Source organism: Protopterus annectens, chromosome 5.part0 (genome assembly GCF_019279795.1).
Source record: "Protopterus annectens isolate FY-2018-M chromosome 5.part0, PAN1.0, whole genome shotgun sequence".
Classification (NCBI taxonomy): domain Eukaryota; kingdom Metazoa; phylum Chordata; order Ceratodontiformes; family Protopteridae; genus Protopterus; species Protopterus annectens.
Genome location: NC_056735.1, coordinates 642,579,304 through 642,602,457, shown reverse-complemented (window position 1 = coordinate 642,602,457; position 23,154 = coordinate 642,579,304). Strand labels below are relative to the sequence as shown.

At 41.4% G+C, this 23,154-nt stretch overlaps 1 protein-coding gene across 2 annotated transcripts in view; it reads right to left on the bottom strand.

Annotated features, from left to right (window-relative positions):
* LOC122802723 (interleukin-5 receptor subunit alpha-like) overlaps window positions 1-23,154 on the bottom strand; it is a 451,682-nt gene that overhangs the window by 146,098 nt on the left and 282,430 nt on the right. The gene's annotated exons all lie outside the window — the stretch shown is intronic.

Genomic DNA, 23,154 nt, shown 5'->3' with positions numbered 1-23,154 from the left:
GCAATTCTTATTGCCTGTCCCTTAACTATACTGATTTTTTGTCCTAACGGATGTTCACTTTCAAAATAGGCATTCCAAAAAGTTTTCTTTCTATATACCAAGGATTTAAATTCCTCTTTCTCTTTTAAAACAGTTGTATCCAAAAAAATAATAGAGTTTTTATTGTACTGATATGTAAACTCCAAAAATTGGGTGGTGGAGTTTAAATGTTCCATAAATTTAGGGATATCATCTTCCATGCCAGTCCATAGAATAAAAATATCGTCCAGATAATGTAAATATAGTTTAATACTACTCCCAATACAGACCCCCAATAACATATTTATCCTCCCACCCCAACAAAACAAGGTTAGCATAGACTGGTGAACATGCTGCTCCCATAGGAACACCCTTAATTTGTTGGTAATATTCACCTTCAAACCAGAGAAAATTATTATCCAATACTATACCCATAAGCTCACAAACAAGTTTCACCATATCATTCTCTAATCTTGAATATTGAAAAAGTACCTCCTCAAGGAAAGTCAAACCTTCTACTTTGGGGATACTAGTGAAAAGATCCTTTATGTCCACCGTAAGGAAGACAACTTCATTATTGAAATATTCTTTTTTGATACTCTTTAAAAACTCCCAAGAATCTTTAAGTAAATGTGAAACATTCTTAATAACATGTTGTACACAAGTGTCTATGAATACAGTTAAAGGATGGATTTTTGATCCCCTGAACGCTACTATTGGCCTAAAGGGTGGTTTGTTTATGTTTTTATGTATCTTGGGGATACCGAAGAAAACTGGAACTAATGGATCTTTTCTATATAAAAATTCATAGGTGTCCTTATCTATCCTCCCATCCAGTAAATATTCCTCCAAATAAGAATCAATTTTAGAGTATGCTATATTTATCTTGTTTTTAGTAATCCCTATATATGTACTATAATCAAATAATAAATGTAACATTTCGTCAGAATAGTCATTACTACGAAATATTACCACACCCCCCTCCCTTGTCCAGAATCATAACTCCTATATTTCTGTCCATTCTTAAATCATTTAACAATTCATATTCTCCTTTGGTAAGATTCCAATTATTGTTATTCTTGTTGTGTTTGAAAATATTATAAATATCCTCCATAACTAACCTCTCATATGCCTCAACTAAGGGGTGTAAAATAGGATTATAAGTACTTTTTTTTCTTTGGTAGCACATAACTGTGGGAGGTAGTATCAACTTTTATTTCTTGATGTTCCAAACTAATTTCCAAATTAAGTTTTCTAGTATAAAACTTTAAGGCTGTTATATTTTCAGCTACATTCCCTGAAGTAGAGGGAATAAACTTCACTCCCTTAGAAAACAATTTAAAATAATCATCTGAAATATGTCTATCTGAATAATTATATATGGTAAATCCTTCCTTCTGATGTACTATACTATCTTTGCCATCCAGTAACTTTTAATAATGATTTCTCTTGTGTGGGTAATACTGTCTGCTGTATTCCCCTTTCTCCGTATAGTACTGTGCCAGTCTCTGTGAGCGTCTGAGTTCTGTAAAATCCTCCCCTTCCTGATTATGGGGAATGTATGAGTTATCTACATTTTCATTCCATTTCCCATTGTTTCTCACTGCATCACTATATCTGGGTGACCTAGGTACAATAGTCTGTCCTCCTGACAAATGACTAGATGAAGCCAAAAATTTACCTTGCATACCCTGTACTTGTCCAATCGATCTAGCCACTTTATAAATGTATACTTGTTTATTTACATAACCTTTCTGATCCCTTTCCAATTTACATTTCTTCTTTTGAAAAATATTGTAACATCTTTTATCAACCTTGTCTAACATCCTAAAATATAAGGCACTGTAATGGGAAATTAATAGGTTATTCTTGACTTTTTTATCTAAGTCTTGCACTTTAAAGTTTCCTGATTCTGCTTTTCATAATAAAATAAAGTTTTTTTAATCAACCGCAGCCCGATTTCATCAAAGTAATATACATAATCATTCATAACATCTTCCGTGTATATAATACCAAAAGGAAATTTATAAACTCTTAAGCCTTGGGGCACAATTTTCAATGAAAGACACTGTTTAAAATATGCAATGTCAATCTCAGTAGTTTTATATTTAAACAGTTTTTTCTCTAAATGAAAAACTAAATCCTTTAAAGAGACCGCATTATGTCCATAATTACATAAAGAATGAACATTCAAACCTTCCATTCGCGGACTTTCAGTATTAGTAAATAAATATTTTTTTGAAAAAACTTGTTCAAATCTGTTGTTGGCATCAAGCTGCCCAGTTGTATCCATCATCTCCAGACAATCATTTAAACGTTCTCTACTGACACTAGTTTTATTGTCATTATAATTATCTAGTACAGTACCTTGCTTTGGACGAACCACTTGTATATTGCCATTAGAAATGTTCAAACCCTTGGCTGCTGGCAAAAAATTATTATTTTCAACTCTGTCAGTATTATTCCCTTCACGTTGGGAATTAGCCAAAACAAATTCTCCATTGCGGTGAGTAGAAGCCGCATTCAGGTATCCTATGCGGCTAGTGTTCTCTACAGAACCAGAAACTACTGCGTTTTGTGGGTAATTCAAACCTGCCTCAATACATACTCCATAACCATTGTATCCTGGGGGTATAAAGTTGACCCGTTCGCCAATAAAGGAATGCCCAGCGGTAGCACAACTCTCTTTTGGTGTCAGAAGTTCAAATAACTTTGTTAGTTAACCTTTCAAACAAGAAACTTCCCCACATAGTTGTCTAATTTCCACTCCAGTATCCTCGGCCAGAACAGTCCCAGATAGATTTAATTCTTCCAAGGTATCCATGACAAGTAAATGGCAAAAAAAACTAATGCAGCATAACCAAGAAAACTCAAAAACTGATACCAAAACAAAATAATAACCGAAAACTTGTCCAGAACAATGGAGTACACATCGAGGTTAAATAAAAACACTTTAATTCAAGATTTTAGCGCTTTCATCTCCAAGTGAGACCATCAGAAATAAATCCAAACTACCAATTTATTTACATTTAAATACTGGAAGTTCTGTGACATCACCATCAATTAATTTAAAAAGACATTGCCATAAAAATAGTACATATTAACCCGAAAGGGGGAGATTGGAAGAACATTTAAAAAAAAAAAGAGAGCCATTGGCAATTTAGACTGGCAGCTATGTTTGAACTATAGCAGAAATAACCAGATAGGTAGGGATTCTAATCTCAATACTGGCAACTGTTTGTGTGTTTGGCTTGAGAATCATATTGTGTGTGGGTTATACCATTTTGAGTTGTGTACCACCCTGTACACTTACCATCACCCTACTGTACAAGGCCTGCTGATGTCATTCCCCTTAGAAGTATCTTGGGACAAGGTGAATTAATATAAGCTCCATGGTGCACCTGATAACTGTGTAACACTATACTACTGGCTTGTTTTATTTGTGGTTTTTCCAGCTGCACTCCTTTTGGTTTATACTATAGTAGAAATAACTAGATAGGTAGGGGTTCTAACCTCAATAGTGGCAACTGTGTTTGGGTGAGAATCATATCCTGTGTGGGTTATACCATTTTGATGTGTGTACCATCAATGCCTGTGTACCACCTCCCGATGGCATTACTTTATACAATGTGTCAATGGCATCTTCCTCACATGCAGCATGCTAAACCATAGTACAGGCCATACCAGTCATCTGTACAGATGTCTATTGAATATCTGGATGTTTGCAACCTATATGAGGTCTGTGTCCCCTAACAATTTCCATGTATGTGATATTGTTACCAAACAGGTCATAGTGTACTGACACACATGTCAGCATCAGATATTATACCTGGATCATGCTGATACGTCGGTTACCCTATCATTTGTCCAGGCTTGTAGGAGCAATGGATGACTCTAGTTGCTATGTCTGGTGGGTTATCTCACCATCCATGAAGGCATTCACAACATTACGTGTTGTAAGAAGTAATGGGTTATGTCCCACACATATAATCTATGTGGGACATGTCGTGTGTATGTAGCACTATAGTACATTAATTTGGATATGTAGGTTTACAAATCTGTCTCTTGACAACTGTGTTTGTGTTACTGGATGCACATCCACTGTGTCAGTCTTTACTGTGTGTATGCAAAGGATTTACCAATTTGTCTCCGTGTTCCACCCTATGAACTCAGGAATACATACCACAAACCTGTCATATACAGCACCGTGCAAGCCCTCACCAACTGCATCAGGTTGAGTGTATGGGAAAGAAATCGCAGGGCAACAGGTGCTGACAAATGAATCTGTTGTGGTCAATCTAATGCCTAAGCTTGTGAGGGAACTATTGACATTAGTCCAGTAACCTGTTCCATCTGTACGAGCATGTGGTACTACACAGTATGAAGGTGACATGTCTGAAGGCTATCTATCTGTGACAAGGGATATGTTAGTAAGGTCACACTGTCTTTAAACAGTGTCCATCACACACTGTTGCATGCATATACACCTCGTAAACATACATTTAAAGCTGTACCCTAGCTATGAAACAGTCTGTGTATTTCCACTCTGCCATGCTCCATGTTGGTAATGTCTGCAAGGCCAGCCTGCAGACACAGAGACACCTGGAATACAAACAGAATACAGCATGTCAGACTATATTCAGTCAGTGGTACTAACAGCAATAATTCATCATTGCTAATAAGGTACATATGCCTTTATAGAAAGCTGGAAAGGCCACAAAAGTACCTCATGAAGAGGATCCTAGGCCTTAAACACATGTCGTACACGGACAGACTCAAAAAAAACCCAGTTATTCTCTGTCTCATATCATCTACTAAGAGGTGATCTCTGCTTGACCTACAAAGCCATGTCTGACCCAGCTCTGTTAAAAATGCTACATCTAAAAAAATCCTAATCCCTCCACACCACATGCTCTATTACCACAATCAACAGAACATGCTAGAGGGACAGGTTTATAACCCAGAGACTGTCCATGCTCTGGAATAGACTTCCCATACATGTCAAGCAGAGCACCTCACTGGTCCTGTTCAAGAGCAATCTTGACGAGTGGCTAGGAAATAAAAAGTTTACCCCAGGGATCACTCCAGTGACTCTACTTGATAGAGGCACTAGGAGCTAACACAGGGTGGCATGATGCCAGGGCGTTTCTATGGGCTAGGATTGTAAATGTTCCAGGGCCATTAGCCTAGTACATACCTAAGATCCTATGAACCTATATGTACCAATAACAAATGCAAGCAGACAGCACCTTACACAGTATTACACATCTACACTGTACTTAAACTCTGAGCTTTGGCCAGCTAAGACCTACATGAAATCAAATCAACTGGACGTATAAGTGAATTTAAGTAAATCTTTATCTGCACTTTTTTCAAATAATACAGCATTTAAATTGATTTACTTGTGTTGCATTGAATACTATCTAGCTGGAAGTTGTGGCTCTGTTTTTTCAGCTAATGCTTGTTAGAATTCTTAAATAGCCAGTGGTAAGTGGGGGTAGTTCACTTCATTGTTATTTGGTTTCTGCCTTATATAAGTGGTACATTTTGGATTATTTTCTGCTTAAACTCTGAGCTTTGTCCAGCTAAGACCTACATGAAATCAAATCAACTGGACGTATAAGTGAATTTTTAAGTAAATCTTTATCTGCACTTTTTCAAATAATACAGCATTTAAATTGATTTATTTGTGTTGCATTGAATACTATCTAGCTGGAAGTTATGGCTCTGTTTTTTCAGTTAGTTCTACACCCACCCTCCCTGCTTTTGTTTTGGTGTTAATCTTGGTAGCTTTGAAACTTCTTGCCCCTCCTGTAAATTGGCATTTGGATACTCCTCCTGGGCCCATCTCATTTGTTCACTCAAAAAAAAAAAATGTTTGCACCTTTTTCATCTGCTTTTACTGTATTTGTGGTTCTTCTTACTTTATTTTGCTTTTGCGTCATCTTAAAAGTACTCAGTTGTATTTATTACTGCTTGGTGTAACTATCATTGTAAGCCTTTTGGTTTAAGCACTTGGGCTTCAGACCAGTTGTTTTATATTAAGAAGGTTTGTGGTCTGCACTGTTGTGGCAGGACAGGTAGCTTACATCCTTCTAAGTTGGGAACTGCCGACTGAAGGCTCAGTGTCTGTTATTCTAAAAGTGTATTAGTTCTGGTTTAAGCACTTGGACTTCAGGCCAGTTATTTGACATTAAGAAGGTTCATCGTCTGCACTCTTGTGTTAGGAGAGGCTGGACTCTGCCTTTCTGAGCTGGGAATTTCTGGTTAAAGGCTTATAGTGCCTGCATATTTGAACTGTTTCTTACTGAAATTGGTGTGCCTTGTTTGCTGCAGCATAGACTAGATCCAGGCCTGCTGAATCTAGCTTTGTTTGTATAACTTGAGCACTAATCCAGGCCTTCTTAAAAGTATTAAATTGTATTTATTATTGCTTGGTAGTAACCTGATTAAAGTGTAGCTATCATTCTAAGCCTTGTGGTTTAAGCACTTGGGCTTTAGACCAGTTATTTTACATTAAGAAGGTTTGTGGTCTGCACTGATGTGGCAGGACAGGTAGCTTACATCTTTCTAAGTTGGGAACTGCTGATTGAAGGCTCAGTGTCTGTTATTCTAAAAGTGTATTATTTCTGGTTTAAGCACTTTGGCTTCAGGCCAGTTATTTTACTTTAAGAACGTTCATGGTCTGCACTCTTGTGGGAGGAGAGGCTGGAATCTGCCCTTCTGAGCTGGGAATTTCTGGTTAAAGGCTTATAGTGCCTTCATATTTGAACTGTTTCTTACTGAAATTGGTGTGCCTTGTTTGCTACAGCATAGACTAGATCCAGGCCTGCTGAATCTAGCTTTGTTTGTATAACTTGAGTGCTAATACAGGCCTTCTTTTTTGGAGAAGGTTCCCCTGCACCCCAGTGGCAGGGGTGTACAGTTAGAACTTGTATGACTGAAGACTACAGGAACAGGGCTCAGTTTTGAGATTGTTTTACCGGTTAATTGGGTAATTTGTTTAAAAGCCTTTTCTGATTGCTTGTAGTCATCTAAAGCTGTTAAGTGTATTTTTTACAGTTTGTACTCGTTTAAAGCTGTTTTAAGTGTATTTTTTGTTTTTGCCTTATCTTTTCAAAAAAAAATGTCCTTGTTTCCCACCTTTCTAAACTACTATAGTCCAGTTTTCAGGCAAGTGCTGAATTCAGGGCTATGTTATAATTTTCTGAGTTGCCCATACCTTACTTGGATAGAGGGAGGTTTCAAAGTTCACCTGTGAGAGAGGGAGCTTTGAGCAGCCATCTGTCCCTGGAGGAGTGGTTCCAGCCCAGAAGTTAGTAGTTTATATGCCATTTTGGGCTAATTTCTATCTATTTCATTTTCCTGCTGTAAAAACCACGTTTGCACGGTTTTGCACTTCTGGGCAGTGCCGGTTAGCTAGGGCTACATTTATCTCTGCTCCACCAAGTCACCTCTTCAGTTTTTCCCTTGAAAATAGTCTCTCAACCTAAGCACAAAAAGCATCCTACAGTCCAGCACTTGCTCAGACCTAATAGGAAGCACTATTATACCCCAACACTTGATTGCCCAGCAGGGCAAGGCTCATTATTCACCCCTCACCAACCAAGCGACTAAGCAGCTCACCCTACTATTCAGGCATGACCAAAGGGCAATTTCAGGTATACTCTCCAGTCCAGCTGGTGAACCTGGGTATCCTGAGGCAATGTTACAGCTGCCTCATGTACACAGACAACCCTCTCCTCCTACCACAAAACATTAACATATGCGAGAGATGCAATTATATAGCTAAATTGGAGGCTTAGCTCTCTCCACCCAAGACTGGAACAGGCAGTCATGAGGAGAAGGTTAACACTTGCACCACACCTCCAGCCTCACATAGACATACTAAACCAGCACTGGCAAAAAATACACATAAATACACAAAATCATACTTGGAGGCTATAAATAAAAACCTGCAAAAGCATCACAGACCTCCAAAGCAGACATCCAAAAAACCTGCACCTCCCATCACAAACCAGACAACACATAAAACACAAAATCAGCGTGCCACACAATCACAGCCCTTAAGGCAAAATAACATACCTAACACACTGGTAAATAGGAGACTCTGTAGTAAGGCACACTGATGTCCTACTCACTAGGCTAGATAAGCAGAAGGTTACTGTTAGCTATCTGTCAGGAGCCAGAATCCACCACATAACACAAGCACTCAGGTCACTTCAGAACAAGTACAAATATGACTCTGTCATTGTTCATGTTGGTGTGAATGACCTGAGATGTACCTCCCTGGACTACATGAAAAGAGACATGGAATAGCTCTCTGATGATGTAGCTCAGGTGGGTATGACCCTGACCCTGAGTAGCATCCTGCCCTCACCAAGAATGATACCGCAGTATAAAGAAAAAAATTATTAATTTCAACAATTGTCTAAACTTCTGGTGTCATTCAAAGGGGATCCAGTGTCTGTCAGCCTAGGATGATATACTCGACAGGCCTCATTGCTTCACAAGAGACGGCTTGCACCTGTCACCCCTAGGCTTTCGAATACTGGCCAAGGCTCTTGCTGTCCCCATAGTGCCTTTTTAGGCAAGGCTCTAAAGTCAAACCCACCTCCATAAACAGCACAAATAAAAATGAGGGTTATGCTACTCAATGCCAGGAGTTTAAATCTCAAAATGCATGCATTCAAAGCACTCCTCAGTATGGAGAACGTCGACATCTGTGCAGTAATTGAAACCTGGTTCAAGGCTCCACAGAGCACCCCAGCACTGCCAGGCCACAACTCATACCACACATTTTGGCCACAGAACATGGACCGAAACACAAAAGGAGGGGGTGTATCCATATTCATTAAGGATACCTACAACTCCAGGTTAATGGCGCAGCATGATACCTCCAAGATCATCCATGTGCAACTAACATCAGGCAAATCTGCAATGCAAATTGTGGCCTGCTACAGATCACCCTCCATGACCCAGGACCACCACTCCACCTTTCTGGAGACACTGGAAAACATGAAGGTCCTACTGAACATCCTGATATTGGGCGATTTCAATTACCCTACCATTAATTGGGAAAACTACTCAAGTACAAACTCAAGGGTCCAGCGCTTCCTGGAATTTATCAACTCAAATGCCCTGGAGCAGCTGGTAAACTTCCTTACCAGAGGTGAAAACATATTGGACCTGGTCTTTACCAACACGGGCGACAGGTGTTCCACACCAGAGGTCAACCCATCACTGGTTAGATCGGACCATAAACTAATCACTCTGGATGTCCACACCACACCAACACCTCCAACCAAGGAAACCACAGTGAAAAACTGTTCTATAGCAAACTTCACCTTACTTAAGACAGAGGTGGTAAGTTTTACAGCCCCTACGCTAAAGGATAACAGTGTGCAAGATGCAGGAACCTTTACTAATGCACTCTATGAGCACCTACAAGGATGCATGGATCATGCCATCCCTAGCAAAACCAAGACAGAAGGAAACCAGTCTGGTGGACCCCTGCCATAAACAGGGTATACAATAGAAGGAGGAGGAAACTAGTTCAGAAAAAAAGCAAATCCCAAGATGGAAATACATCCCTGATCAGTATCAGTAAGAAACTAAGGTCCCTCATAAAATCCTCCAAGGCTAACTTTGAAAGAAAAATAGCCAAGGATTCGAAAGATAACCACAAAGCCTTCTTTAGCTATGTCAAGAATCTAAGTGGCAACTTGCAGATATGCTCTGAGCTAGTGCAAAATAGCACAAAATATACTGAACCCACTGATATTGCCAACATCCTGGCAATTAGAGTCAATGCAAACTTCACCCCCCTCTCACCCCCAAAAGGGCCCACAACAATACCAGAAAAGTGTAGTGTCCTGGAAATCACAAACGCACAGGTGAAAACAGCCCTTTCAAAAGCCAAAAGCACAGCATCAATGGGACCAGATGGTGTCCCAGGCTGTGTCTTGCACGAACTACAGAACGAATTAACCCCCCACCTAAACACACTGTTCAACCTCAGCCTCTCCACAGGCTACATGCCCATAGAATGGCGCACAGCAACAGTTAATTAATCAATGGGGTGATGAAAGCTGACACACACTGGCTAGGCTTATAAATGCCCTCGGGTAGATAGCCTAGTACCTACCTATGAACCTATGAACTGTATTCACCCTCTGCATCAGACCCATATTAGCCTGTCCCTGCATCGATGGTATGGATGACAGGGATGTGGCACAGGTATCATCATATGCACAGGGTGTGGTGTGGGTTTGCCAGAGGCCTAGGCTGGGCCATACAGTTGACATCCATGTGTGTGTGTTTGAAGGGGTATCCTAAAGATGGGCTGTGCAGAGGTGCTGTGTGTGTCTGGAGGTGACCTGCTGTGATACAGATGTGTGTGTGTGTGTGTGTGTGTGTGTGTGTGTGTGTGTGTGTGTATGCACACAGTCACGCCATGTGGCTGCCCTACACAGGGGTATGTTGGACAGCTGTGGAACATACATGGCAGGGTGTCCAGTTCCGTGTCTCTGGTCACAGACATGTGAACTGGTCCTTCCAGGAATCTCACTGGCACCACCAGGCCCCAGGCCAGATGCAGTACTGCTTCCTGATGGTGACTGCTGTCTGCTGAATCGGTGTCCCTGACAGGACCAGCCAGGACTACATGCCCATGGCCTGCTCCATTGTGATGTGGACAGCAACCCCCCTTTGGTAGTGACAGTGGTACTGCCACTACACGAGTGTAAAAGTGCATGGCCCTGTAGACTCTCAGCTGATGTTGGTGCTGACCTATGTCCATGTGGCTGACGTCCATCTCCCACCACATGCTCTAGCACAGACATGCCACGGTCGAGGCTTGCCAAAGTCTCACCCCACCATCTATTCATGACCTAAGTATTTTGATATGTGTGGCCTCAACAAGTTCATGTATGTCACCATGTAAATCAGGAAGAGATGCATCCAACATCCTGAGTATTTGTCTGGTGTTACATTCACTACATGCCTGTGCATCCATGACAGCCCAATATATGTGTCTGGTGACACCTGCTGTGGCAATGCGACAGCGGCTTCATAAGGAGCAGTCCTCCTGCGAGCACCTCTGTCCATCTGCCTTTGTGGGACCTTGCCTGCACTCTGGCTATAGCCAGTGTCTACACTCACACCTGCCATAGTCACTACACTAGCCTGTTCCATGCCACCACCTGCCAACTGTCCATCATCCATGGCTGCTGGGGATGGGGCATGTGTGGGCATTGTGACTGTATGCAGGGACATTGTGGATGACTGTGGGATGCCAACCGATGGCACAGATTCGGCCCCTGACACCACCTGTGCCTGAATATGACCATCAACATTGCCAGAGTTTGCAGAGACAATGACATCAGATTCTGAGAGGAAGGGACCACGACCACCATGACCACCTGTGGGGAAAAGGCAACATATGTAAATTAATAACTGCACTATAACGTTTGCTGCTTCACACGCACACACATACAGGTGAGGTGGCAGATAGGCATTACACAGACCTCACAATAGCCAACTGGTGACATTCACAACACAGTCATACTACTACATACACACCATGGACAGGCCTTCGACATCATGAAGTGCAGCCCTTTCCAGTTAATGTTGCTACTTATATACACCTATGTGATATGTGAGTAGTGTTAGTAGGTGATGGGCCTTCAAGTAGCACACACTGCACCCATTTACACATAACTGCTGTTCACCTGTACAGCACAGTGGCAACTCCTACAGAACATACCTCTCAACTGTGCAGAGTGTCACTGAATGTCTACATGTGTGGCTTATATTTCTGGTCTGTTCGTCATAAATCCTGTGTTTGTTTGACACACTTCAGAACGTGCAGTACATGTATGTTACAACAGAACCGGTTACACTAACAACCTTCTAAGCTTACAGTGGATATTATAAGTGTAGACACCCTTATTAACATGCCAGGTTTGTCTGATATATAACATGAGACCACAGAAATAATGTGATAACATTTTCCACCTTTAATGTGACCTATACCCTGTGCAATCCAATTGAAAAACAAACAGATTGGTTAGGGGTAACATGCAGAAGTTGAAATACGTACAATAGGCAGGTTGTATGACTGTGCACACCCTTAAACTAATACTTTGTTAAAACACCTTTTGGTTTCATAACAGCAGTCGGTCCGCTTGGGAAGGTGTGCATCAGCATTGCAGATCTTGACTTAGCAATATTCGTACACTCTCCCTTGCAGAAGCCCTCCAATTCTGTCAGATTGTGAGGGCAACTCTTCTGCACAGGCCTCTTCAGGGCACCCCAAAGATTTTCTATTGGATGCATGTGTAGACTGTGGCTGGGCCATTCCAAAACATTGATTGTCTTCTGCTAAAGACATTCTTTTATGGATTCTGATGTATGGTATGGATCATTGTTGTGTGGAGAGGTGTAAGTCTTCTCCATCCACAGATTTCTAGCAGACACATGAAGATTTTAGGCCAAAAGGGACTGGTATTTTGAACTGTTCCTAATTCCCTCCACCTTGGCTAAAGGCCCACTTCCAGCTTATGAACAGCAACCCCAAAGCAGGACACTGCCATCACCATGCCTCACCATAGGGATGGTGTTCTTTTGGTGATGCACAGTATTGTTTTTGTCCCAAACAAACCTTTAGTTATTGTGGCCAAAAAGTGCAACCTTGGCTTCAAATACCATAACACATTTTACCACATGCTTTTGGGAGACCTGATGTATTTCTCTTGAGAAATTCGCTAGACTGGGATGTTGTTCTGCATGTCAGAAGCTTTCATCAAACCTACCCATAGGCCAAATGTGGCGAATACGGGAGATTGTTGTCACATGTAGTACACAACCGGTACTTGCCAGATATTCCTGCAACTCCTGTAGTGCTGCTGTATGTTTCCTGGCAGCCTCCCTGACCAGTATGGGTCTTGTCTTTTCCACACATTTGAAGGAATGTCCAGTTCTTTGCAATTTCACTGTTGCCCCATATTTCCACCACCATTTGATGACTGTCTTCACTGTGTTCCATGGTATATGCAATGCTGTGGAAATGTGTGTGTACCCTTCTCTGAGCTGATACCTTTCACAAATGAGATCCCTTTGCTGCTTCATAAGCTGTGTGTGAACTATGGCTGTTGCTGTAGCAGGCAACTGAGTAAATTTAGGATAATCTTGGTAGGACAGGTGACAGTTATTTTCTGTTAATCAAAGAGTCTCTGTAATTGATGGCAGGTGTGTACCCAAGATGACGTAATGCTGTAATAATATCAAAAACTGCTTCAATACAGTATTAGCTTCAGCCTGTGCACGCGTATGCATCTAGCTTCTTGTAAGTTTTTTGTGTGTCATAATTGTTCCTCTAACAGGTTTGTTTGTTTTACAATTGAATTGTACAGGTTATAGGTCACATGAAAGGTTGGAAGGGTTTGGAAATGTTTTACTGTGCTCTCATATTTGTATATCACAAATACCTGGCATTCTAACAGGTGTGTGTACACCATTTATATGCACTGTATAACACTAATTTATAAAATATGTCCCTAGTTTTGGGCCTTCGTCTCCCCATTTTGTCAGTCTTTATCCATATTTCTTGCAATGATAGGTTGTGAGGTATGCTACAGACATGTGACATCTCCTGCAAATAGGCCCCTGTGATGACCACTTTAATGCAATGCAGCTAACCCCACCACACATGAATGTGCAGATATTGCAAAATGGCTGAGAGTAACAGTTGTGTGCATGGTCACATGCATGACCTTAACATGCCTGGGGTACTGGTGAGCCGCAACAGGAAAATCTCATACTCACCGGCTTCAGGCTGCTGTCCCACATGCAGACCAGAGGGACCTATGCAGTTGTGGGGGAGGGTATTGTCAGCAGACTCACATTTGGCATTGGTACAAGATGAATGCTATGTTTCTGCACAGGTACAGTACAAGCTGTGATAGTACACAATTTGCTGTCCCCTCACCATACATGTGCACTTGTGTGCATTACTAAACCCCACCCACAAATGCAGTTTGAACTGACATATGCATCTAGATACTCTATAGAAGACAGTATGACTGCTACGTGATTAAACTGATGTGCACTGTGGCCTTACCTGGACACTCCTCGCCTGCTGCCTGGGTGCCACCCACCTCCACAACTTGTGTTTCATGTGTTGGCTGTTGTGTGGGGGCTGCCCCAAGGTTGGCAAGGAGGTCCTCTGTTGCCGTAAGTGGTGCCTGTGTGGCTGGATCCCCATCTGTAGCAGTACAGTCCCTGGCCACGGCAACAGCCCTTTGCCAGGCACAATGTATCAGGTCAGTTGCCTAATGCCTGACCTGATCATATGTGCGGCGATGGTGGCCCAAGGTTTTAACTCTGTGAACAAGGTTGTCCCACATGGCAGTCTGCTCTCGCAGATTTTGTCGGCTACGGCTGAATAGCACCGCATGGTGCTCGATTAATACATCAGTGATAGCTGCATTCCATCTGCAGTATATGCTGGCTGAAGCTGCATGCCACCTGGAAGACATAAACAGGGAAATACATCACAGGATCTCAGACACTGCCCAGAGTTATTTACAGAGCCAGCACATCAATATTGGCTATCATAAGCCATCACGTACAACCACATCATACCCCTGTCATCTATCAGCACGGTATGAATCTGCATTGCACACCTGGTCCTGATGTGTCATGTTCCCTGCAATGAGGGCCAGTACATTGCATAAACCACCATTCATCATTCACATTTGTGTAGAGCGATGACAGTGGCAGTCTTCCTTGCAGGTGGAATGTCAATGGTGGGCAGGCTTTGCTTGCATACAGTGTGTAATGGAGCTGGAAGCATATGCCCAAGTTCATGTCGGATGCAGACAGGAATGTTATCAGGTCCTATGGAGACTTGCTTTTGTTGACTTTGATTAGGCAGTATGCACCTGCTCCCTGATGATGAGGGGAGGGGTGTGGGTGCTGTGCATATCCACCTATACTGATGGTGAGCCAGGGGGGTGATGTTTGCCCTAAACCTGGCTGCCGCAGGTTGGCTATAGCTGTGGTGTGTGTGTATGTGGTATGATTGACCACCATTACAGGGTGGGTTGGGTTGTTGCCTCTGAGATTGCTGGCATATGTGAAGATGGCCTTGTGATTGCCCTTGGTGGATGTGCCCAATTTGTGCTCATAGTTAGCCTTACAGTAATCTACATGTGACCTTATATGCTTGTTCAGACAAAAGCTGACTTGCTGCCAAGTTGGTGCCTGCTCCTACTTTCCCCTGTACAGCCAATATAGTGACCAATTATGTGGTTTGTGTATTGCTGCTGTCCAGCAAAGGGGATTATCCTACTTTGATGGAGACAGGTTTTACAAGTAAGGTATTGCTGAGTCCATACAGCTATACAGGTGGTCAGATAGCTGTTTGTAGTAGGCATGGACACAAGGTCATAACACAGTTGGACACCTCTCCAATTTCATCCTGATAGTCATGCTTATTCTAGTACCCATGTCTGTGTCAGGGTAATGCAACAACCAGTAGCTGTAGAAATCTAACCCTGTTGGATGCACAGAAACTAAGATTACACACGTGTTCAACATGTACAGCTTATTTACCTGAAGTTTTGCATCCCATGTCTGTTGTTATGAGGCAGCCAGGTACACCCACTCATACATACATGTGCACAAGTAATACCTGATATACATTTCTGTTCTATGTCAGTATGGCACACTGTAAATACACTCTTGCTGCTCAGTCATTCCTGTCAACCTATTAGAGCAGAACATCTGGAGGACTCCACACATACATGGGGGGCGATGGGCCAAAATTAGTGCCACTTTCTTAATATTGCTGTAACACACTTAAGTCATTTGATAGCATAGTAGCCTTTGCATTCACAGACATACCCTGCAGGATGTCTGATGCTCATATGGCAGGAAGAGTGGAGAAAGGCTAGGAGTGTGGTAGTGAGAGTAGGAACTTTTCATGTTGGCAGTATGACTGGTATGGGGAGAGAGCTAGCTGATATGATGGACAGAAGGAAGGTTGATATATTGTGTGTGTAAGAGACCAGATGGAAGGGGGGTAAGGCTAGTTATATCGGAGTAGGGTCCAAATTGTTCTATCATTGTGTGTATGGGAAGAGAAATGGTGTAGGGGTTATCCTGAAGGAACAGTATGCCAAGAGTGTTTTTAGAGATGAAAACAGTGTCAGAGTGATGTTTATGAAGCTGGTGTACTGATGACTGTTGTTAAAGCATATGGTCTGCAAGTTGGGTGTGTGATGGATGAGACAGAACATTTTTGGAGTGAGTTGGATTAAGTGGTGATGAGTGCCCCCCAAGGGTGAGAGACTGGTGATTGGAGCAGATTTCAATGGGCATGTTGGTGAAGGGAACAGAGGGGATGAGGAAGTGATAGGTAGGTATGGTGTTAAGGAGAGGAATGCATAAGGTCAGACAATAGTGGATTTTGCGAAAAGAATGGACATGGCTGTGGTGAATACGTATTTTAAGAAAAGGGAGGAGCATAGGGTGATGTACAAGAGTGGAGGAAGATGCAAACAGGTGGATTATACCCTATGCAGGAGGGCCAGTTTGAAGGTGATTGGTGAGTGTAAAGTGGTGACAGGGGAAAGTGTAGTTAGGCAGCATGGAATGTTGGTCTGTGGGATGACACTGGTGATTGAGAAGAGGAGGAGTGTGAGGGCAGCACCAAGGATCAAATGGTGGAAACAGAAAAAGGGTGATTGTGAGGCTGAGCTCAGGGAAGACTTATAACAGGCAGTGGGTGGTAGTGAAGAGTTACCAAATATCTGGGTAACTACAGCAGAGCTAGTAAGGGAGATGGCTAGAAAGGTGCTTGATATGACATCTGGACAAGGGAAGGATGACAAGGAGACCTGGTGGTTGAATTAGGAAGAAGAGGGGAGTATACAGAGAAAGAGATTGGTGAAGAAGAAGTGAGATTGTCAGAGAGATGAAGAACGTAGACAGGAGTATAAGGAGATGAGGTGCATGGCAAAGAGATAGGTGGCAAAGGCTAAGGATGAGGCGTATGAAGCATTGTATGAAAGGTTGGACACTAAGGATAGAGAAAAGAACTTGTACCAATTGGCTAGACAGAGGGACTGATGTAGGAAGGATGTGCAGCAGATAAGGGTGATAAAGGATAATGAGGGAAATGTACTCACAAGTAAGGGGAGTGTGTTGGGCAGATGGAAAGAGTACTTTGAGGGGCTGTTGAATGAAGAGAATGAGAGAGAGAGAAGGTTGGATGATGTGGGTATGGTGAATCAGGAAGTGCAACGGATTAGCAAGGAGGAAGTAAGGATATCTATGAAGAGGATTAAGAATGGAAAGGCTGTTGGTCCAGACGACATACCTGTGGAAGCAAGGAGGTGTTTAGGAGAAATAGCAGTGGAGTTTTTAACCAGATTGTTTAATGAAATCTTGGAAAGTGAGAGGATGCGTGAGGAGTGGGGAAAATGTGTTTGGGTACTGACTATAAGAATAAGGGTGATGTGCAGATCTGTAGTAACTACAGAGGGAAAACATTGATCAGTCACAGCATGAAGTTATGGGAAAGAGCAGTGGAAGCTTGGTTAAGAAGGGAGGTGAGGATTAGTGATCATCGGTATGGTTTCATGCCAGGAAAGAGCAGTGCAGATGCAATGTTTGCTCTGAGAGTTTTGATGGAGAAGTACAGAGAAGGTTGGAAGGAGTTGCGTTGTGTCTTTCTGGACTTAGAGAAAGCATATGACAGGGTGCCTAGACAGGAGTTGTGGTATTGTATGAGGAAGTCAGGAGTGGCAGAGGAATCTGTAAGAGTGCTACAGGATATGTACAAGAGTAGTGTGACAGCGGTGAGTTCTGCTGTGGAAGTGACAGATGCGTTTAAGGTGGAGGTGGGATTACATCAGGGATCAGCTCTGAGCCCTTTCTTATTTGCAGTGTTGATGGACAGGTTGACAGACAAGATCAGACAGGAATCCCCATTGACTGTGATATTTGCAGATGACATTGTGATCTGTAGAGAGAGTAGGGAACAGGCTGAGGAGACCCTGGAGAGGTGGAGATATGCTCTAGAGAGGGAAGGAATGAAGGTCAGCAGGACTAAGACAGAATATGTGTGAATGGGAGGGAGGATAGAGAAATGGTGAGGATGCAGGGAGTAGAATTTGCAAAGGTGGATGGGTTTAAATACTTGGGATCAACAGTTCAGATTAATGATGAGTATGGGGGAGAGATGAAAAAGAGAGTACAGGCAGGATGGGGAGGGTGGAGAAGAGTGTCAGGAGTAATTTGTGACACACGAGTACCATTAAAAGTGAGAGGTAAGGTATACAAGAGGGTAGTGAGACCAGCTATGTTATATGGTTTGGAGACAGTGGCATTGACAAAAAGGCAGGAGTCAGAGCTGGATGTGGCAGAGTTAAAGATGTTAAGATTTGCACTGGGTATGACAAGGGAGGACAGGATTAGGAATATGTATGTTAGAGGGTCAGCCTAGGTTGGACAGTTTGGAGACAAAGATAGAGAGTAGCGGGATTATGTTGGTTTGGACATGTGCTGAGGAGAAATGCTGAGTATATTGGGAAAAGGATGGTAATGATGAAGCTGCCAGGTAAGAGGAAAAGAGGAAGGCCTAAGATAAGGTGTATGGATGTGGTGATAGAGGACATGCATGTGGTTGGTGTGAGAGCAAGATGCAGAGGACAGGAAGAAATGTTGAGAGATGATCTGCTGTGGCGACCCCTAATGGGAACATCCAAAAGAAAGAGAAGGAGTCATTGTAATGTCAGTCCTCACAGGTTGCCAATGATTTGTCAGACATAACACAACTCTGTGAACAAATGACTACAAATCTGAGGCACACATATGGTCAGTGTGCATAACACTGGAAAGTTGAATGGTATGAGCTCAGTATATCACATGCAGTTCAACACACACATCTACAACAGTAGTCTACTATGCAAATACCATGTATAGGTCTCTCACATTTCTGAGACAAACATGTATATCATAGTTGCATTCACAATTAACATATGGATATCTACAACATCCCACTAGTTGCCTTAGCAGTGTCACAGTCAGTATTGTTCAACACACACTCCAGTAGTAGTCATATGTGAGCCATTCTTTCCAGGGGTGAGTCAGGGGCCTGAACTATGATCTATGTTACTGCAGACAGACCCAGATTCTATGGCCATAGGTTCTGATCAGCGATATGTCAGTACAGCAAGTCTTGCTGAGACATATTTGTTGAACGTCCTATTACCCATTATTACATACCCCCTACTGCATTCCATTACATGCTTACTTGTTAGACATACCTTTTTTTTCCCCCAAGTATGGTTGCTTTGATTCCGATATGTGTTTGATTTGGTTGTCTGTCTCTCTGTCTCCGAGATGTAGGGTATACATCTGTTTTGCGTAGGCAGCAGGAGCCTTTTGTAGGTAAGGCCCATGACCAGCTGATGGCCTGTGCACCAACTGGTATCCCCCAATTGCTAACTGCATGCAGAACAGCTGTGCTGTTATTCCTATAGCCAATGACATGGCAACACACTCCTATAAATGAGTACTTCATGTGGGCATTGCCCCTTTTCCTTGCCTGTGAGGAGAACTTCATGGACGTGTGTGAACAACAGCATCACAGAGAGTAGTTGGAAATACCTCTTACAACAAAAACTGTGGAGACAGCCCAACAAACTGGGGGATAATGTTCCAGACATGGGGACAAAATGTAAGTATTACTGTTATACAGTTGAATTAATGCTAGTTTAACAGGTTTGTGTGGACATGGCTTTTCTGCATGATTTTAAGTCTGACAGTGTTATGTGGTTGACATAACTCTCAACTGTAGGGCTATTTGCAGAATGGCCAGATTTTGGACTCTCATGTTTGGTATATTCCTCAGACATTTTTTGTCTTTGGAAAATCAGTAGCATACTGTGGGGATTGCAGTCAGTAAACAGTATCATCCATTTGTGTTTCTGACTTCATATCCCTTTGAAAAGATATGTTACAACAAACCCTGTTATACCAGCAACTGTCTCAGTTTACAACAGCAATATTTCACATATGCCCCTGTTTTTGACTCTCTGTGTTCCAAGTATGTCAGGCTTTGTCCGGATGTCATGCAATAAGAGGTTGCTAGGTAGGGTATATCATTATTTAGTGCCTTCATTCCTGATACCATCCCAGTGATGTATCAGAATGCCCAGCATGTTACATGTAAGAAGCCTTATATATGAGGACAAAGCCTGGACATTCTGTGGGATTCTGAACAGTTGAGAGGTCTGTGTATTTCTGGCGATTGTTGACAGACTGTCAAGATTGTGTAGCAGTGTAATGTGTACATGTTATTTGGCTTGTGTAGTAAAGGGGGTAGATGTATGTGTTATGGCTCCTTTTCTAAACAGACAACACTGTACTATTCTGCAGAAACAACTCAGTACCTCACCCATGACAGAACTGCAGGCAAATTTCCAAGGCCTAATCTACTGGATGTCCAACAAAAGCCTTCATCTCAACTCCAAGAAAACCAATACTAAGATTTTTGACACTAAACAGAAACTTTTCTCCCTTAGCTACACTAATATAATAAGACAACCTTCCTCTTACCCCCTCACAACCACAACCTCTCTGCCTCCATAGTGAAATCATTCAAAACTAAGCTCCATTATACCATTCACTGCTTATCTATACTAGGTCCTAAATTCTGAGAAAGTATCCCCACACAAAGAAAAAAAGACACCTTATCTTACTCAAACTTTAGGACTCAAGTGAAGGATCGCATGTCACATCAGCTAAATATCATTGCCTGTGTTCCAGACATATCACTTAACCTGACCTGCATTGCTCTCAGTCCTACAAGAAACACTCCTACTGTCCCTCACATGGCACACTATACTGTACCAATCTACACTTTTCAGTTACATAATCTTTTACTTAACATAACCTCTTCTACCTACTCACGAACTATAACATCCTTCACTCCATGCAACTATCCTATCATTACCACTTGCCACAAAGACACCTCACCTTCTACATGAGATTGGTCTTGCTTTATTATAAATTACCCAAATTATAATCATATATACTCTTTATATTGTTTAAGCTGATAATGGTATTTGACACGTGTTTTCATTATACTTTTGCTATCTCTAATAAATGCAATTCAGACTTTCACTGTATTTCCAAGTGGAGATTGAAATTTGTGATTAGTGATCAATACTTTACCCCAGTAAACAAATCTTAAATAAATGAATGATTGATTACATAAATAAAAAATATATATATTGTTTTATTTTAACTGTTTTCATTCCGGTAAGACCAAAATTCATTTCTAGATGGTTGATTTTAAGTGGGTAATGTCTTTTTTATAGGATTTCTTTGTCTGAACTTTGTTTGTAGCATTACTTTTTTATGCTTTGGAAAATGAGAAATAAATGAAAGTTATGCACTTATCTTAATGCTAGATCTATGCTATCTTATTCTATCTGGTTGAACAGATGGGATGTAAGTGCCTTTTTCAATAACTTGGATCCGGGGCTCTGGCTCCTCCCCTATCCATAATTCCATTTGGTATCTAGAATACTTCCTTGCCTGCTTGTACCTAGTACTTTACCTGATGGACAACACAGACTACCTCACCTATCCAAGATGATATACAGTTCCAGGCCCTGGTCAGATCCAATCAATCATTCAACAGCTACAGAATAAAAATTTAGGAAGGGAGATGGAAACAGGAAATGCTTAGCTAGATGGAACAAGACAACACAAATCTAGCATTACAGTAAGTACATAACGTTCATATCCAAGTCTAACTCAACAGATGGGCCAGATTCCCAAACTAACAGAAAAAAATGAATGTCTCTTGGAAGGATATTCCAAAGTACAGTGTAGTCAGATTGTACATCTAGCTTGTAATGTCACACAAAAATATGAACAGTAGACCAAGTAGTGAAAGCACAAATCTCATCTATACGCACAACAGCAAAGTAAGCTGTGGTGGCAGACAGCACTCTAGCTGAGTGAGCCTTTGGCTTGTGTGGAAATGCTAATCCCATCTCCTTTTAAATGAGGGTAATGCAGTCAGACAGCCATCTGGATAAAGTCACTTTACAAAATCCTTGATCCAATTTGACTTTGGAAAAGGAGATAAGAGCTGGTCTAATTTCTTAAAGTCTTTGGTGTGATGCAGGCAAAATCTCTGTTGATAATGAACATCCATCTAATGTATAATTTATCCCCTTTATTTGAAAATTTTACGAAGAAAACTGGTACGCAAACTGATTTGTTTTCAAGGCTACTATAGAGAGAAAGTGAGGCTTGGTCCAAAGTGTAACCCTTTCCTTATGAAAAATGAGATAAGGAGGTCTGTAAGTCAATGCTTGTAACTGAGATTCACCTAGCTAAGTTGACCGCTACTAGAAAATTCATTTTCCGAGACAGGAATTTTAGTTCTGATGAGGATGCTGGCTCAAAATATACTTAGGACTTGAAGCATCACAGTAATATCCCATGAAGGAGCTGGATCTCTGACAAAGTCTGAAAAGGAAAGTTCTGTAATTCTTCTTATGGTTATAGAAAATGGTCCATTATTGTTTGGTACCACCAGAAGTTTTATACAGTCATTTGTATGCTCTGGTTTTGCATTTTTTCAAGCTAACTCACTCAGTATATAACTGAATTATATTACTGGGGTGTTATTAAAAAATTTAAACTAAAAATAATACTGTTTTCTACAAAAATGTTCTCATATTTATGTTATAGCAAAATATACATATTTTACATGGTTGGAAAAGCATACATAGGTAAGATTCACTTGTCTATTTTTTTCTAAAAGCTATTAGATTGTGGAAAACAAAATGAAGGTGTGATTATGAAGGGGTCTTGTACTGAAAATTTCATGGAATTAAATTGAAGCAGTAGAAAGATATACTTTCTTTTAAATTTACAGTGGAATTCGGGTAAGAATGTCTTTGTAAGTTTACAGAGTGCAATGTTAATAAAACATTCAGCTGAAAAAAAATATGTAGCTTCTGCTCAATTCAGAGCTTAGTTAACAAAAAATATTAAAAACATAAATATATAATTTTGGTGTAAAGTGAGACCTAAAAGCAG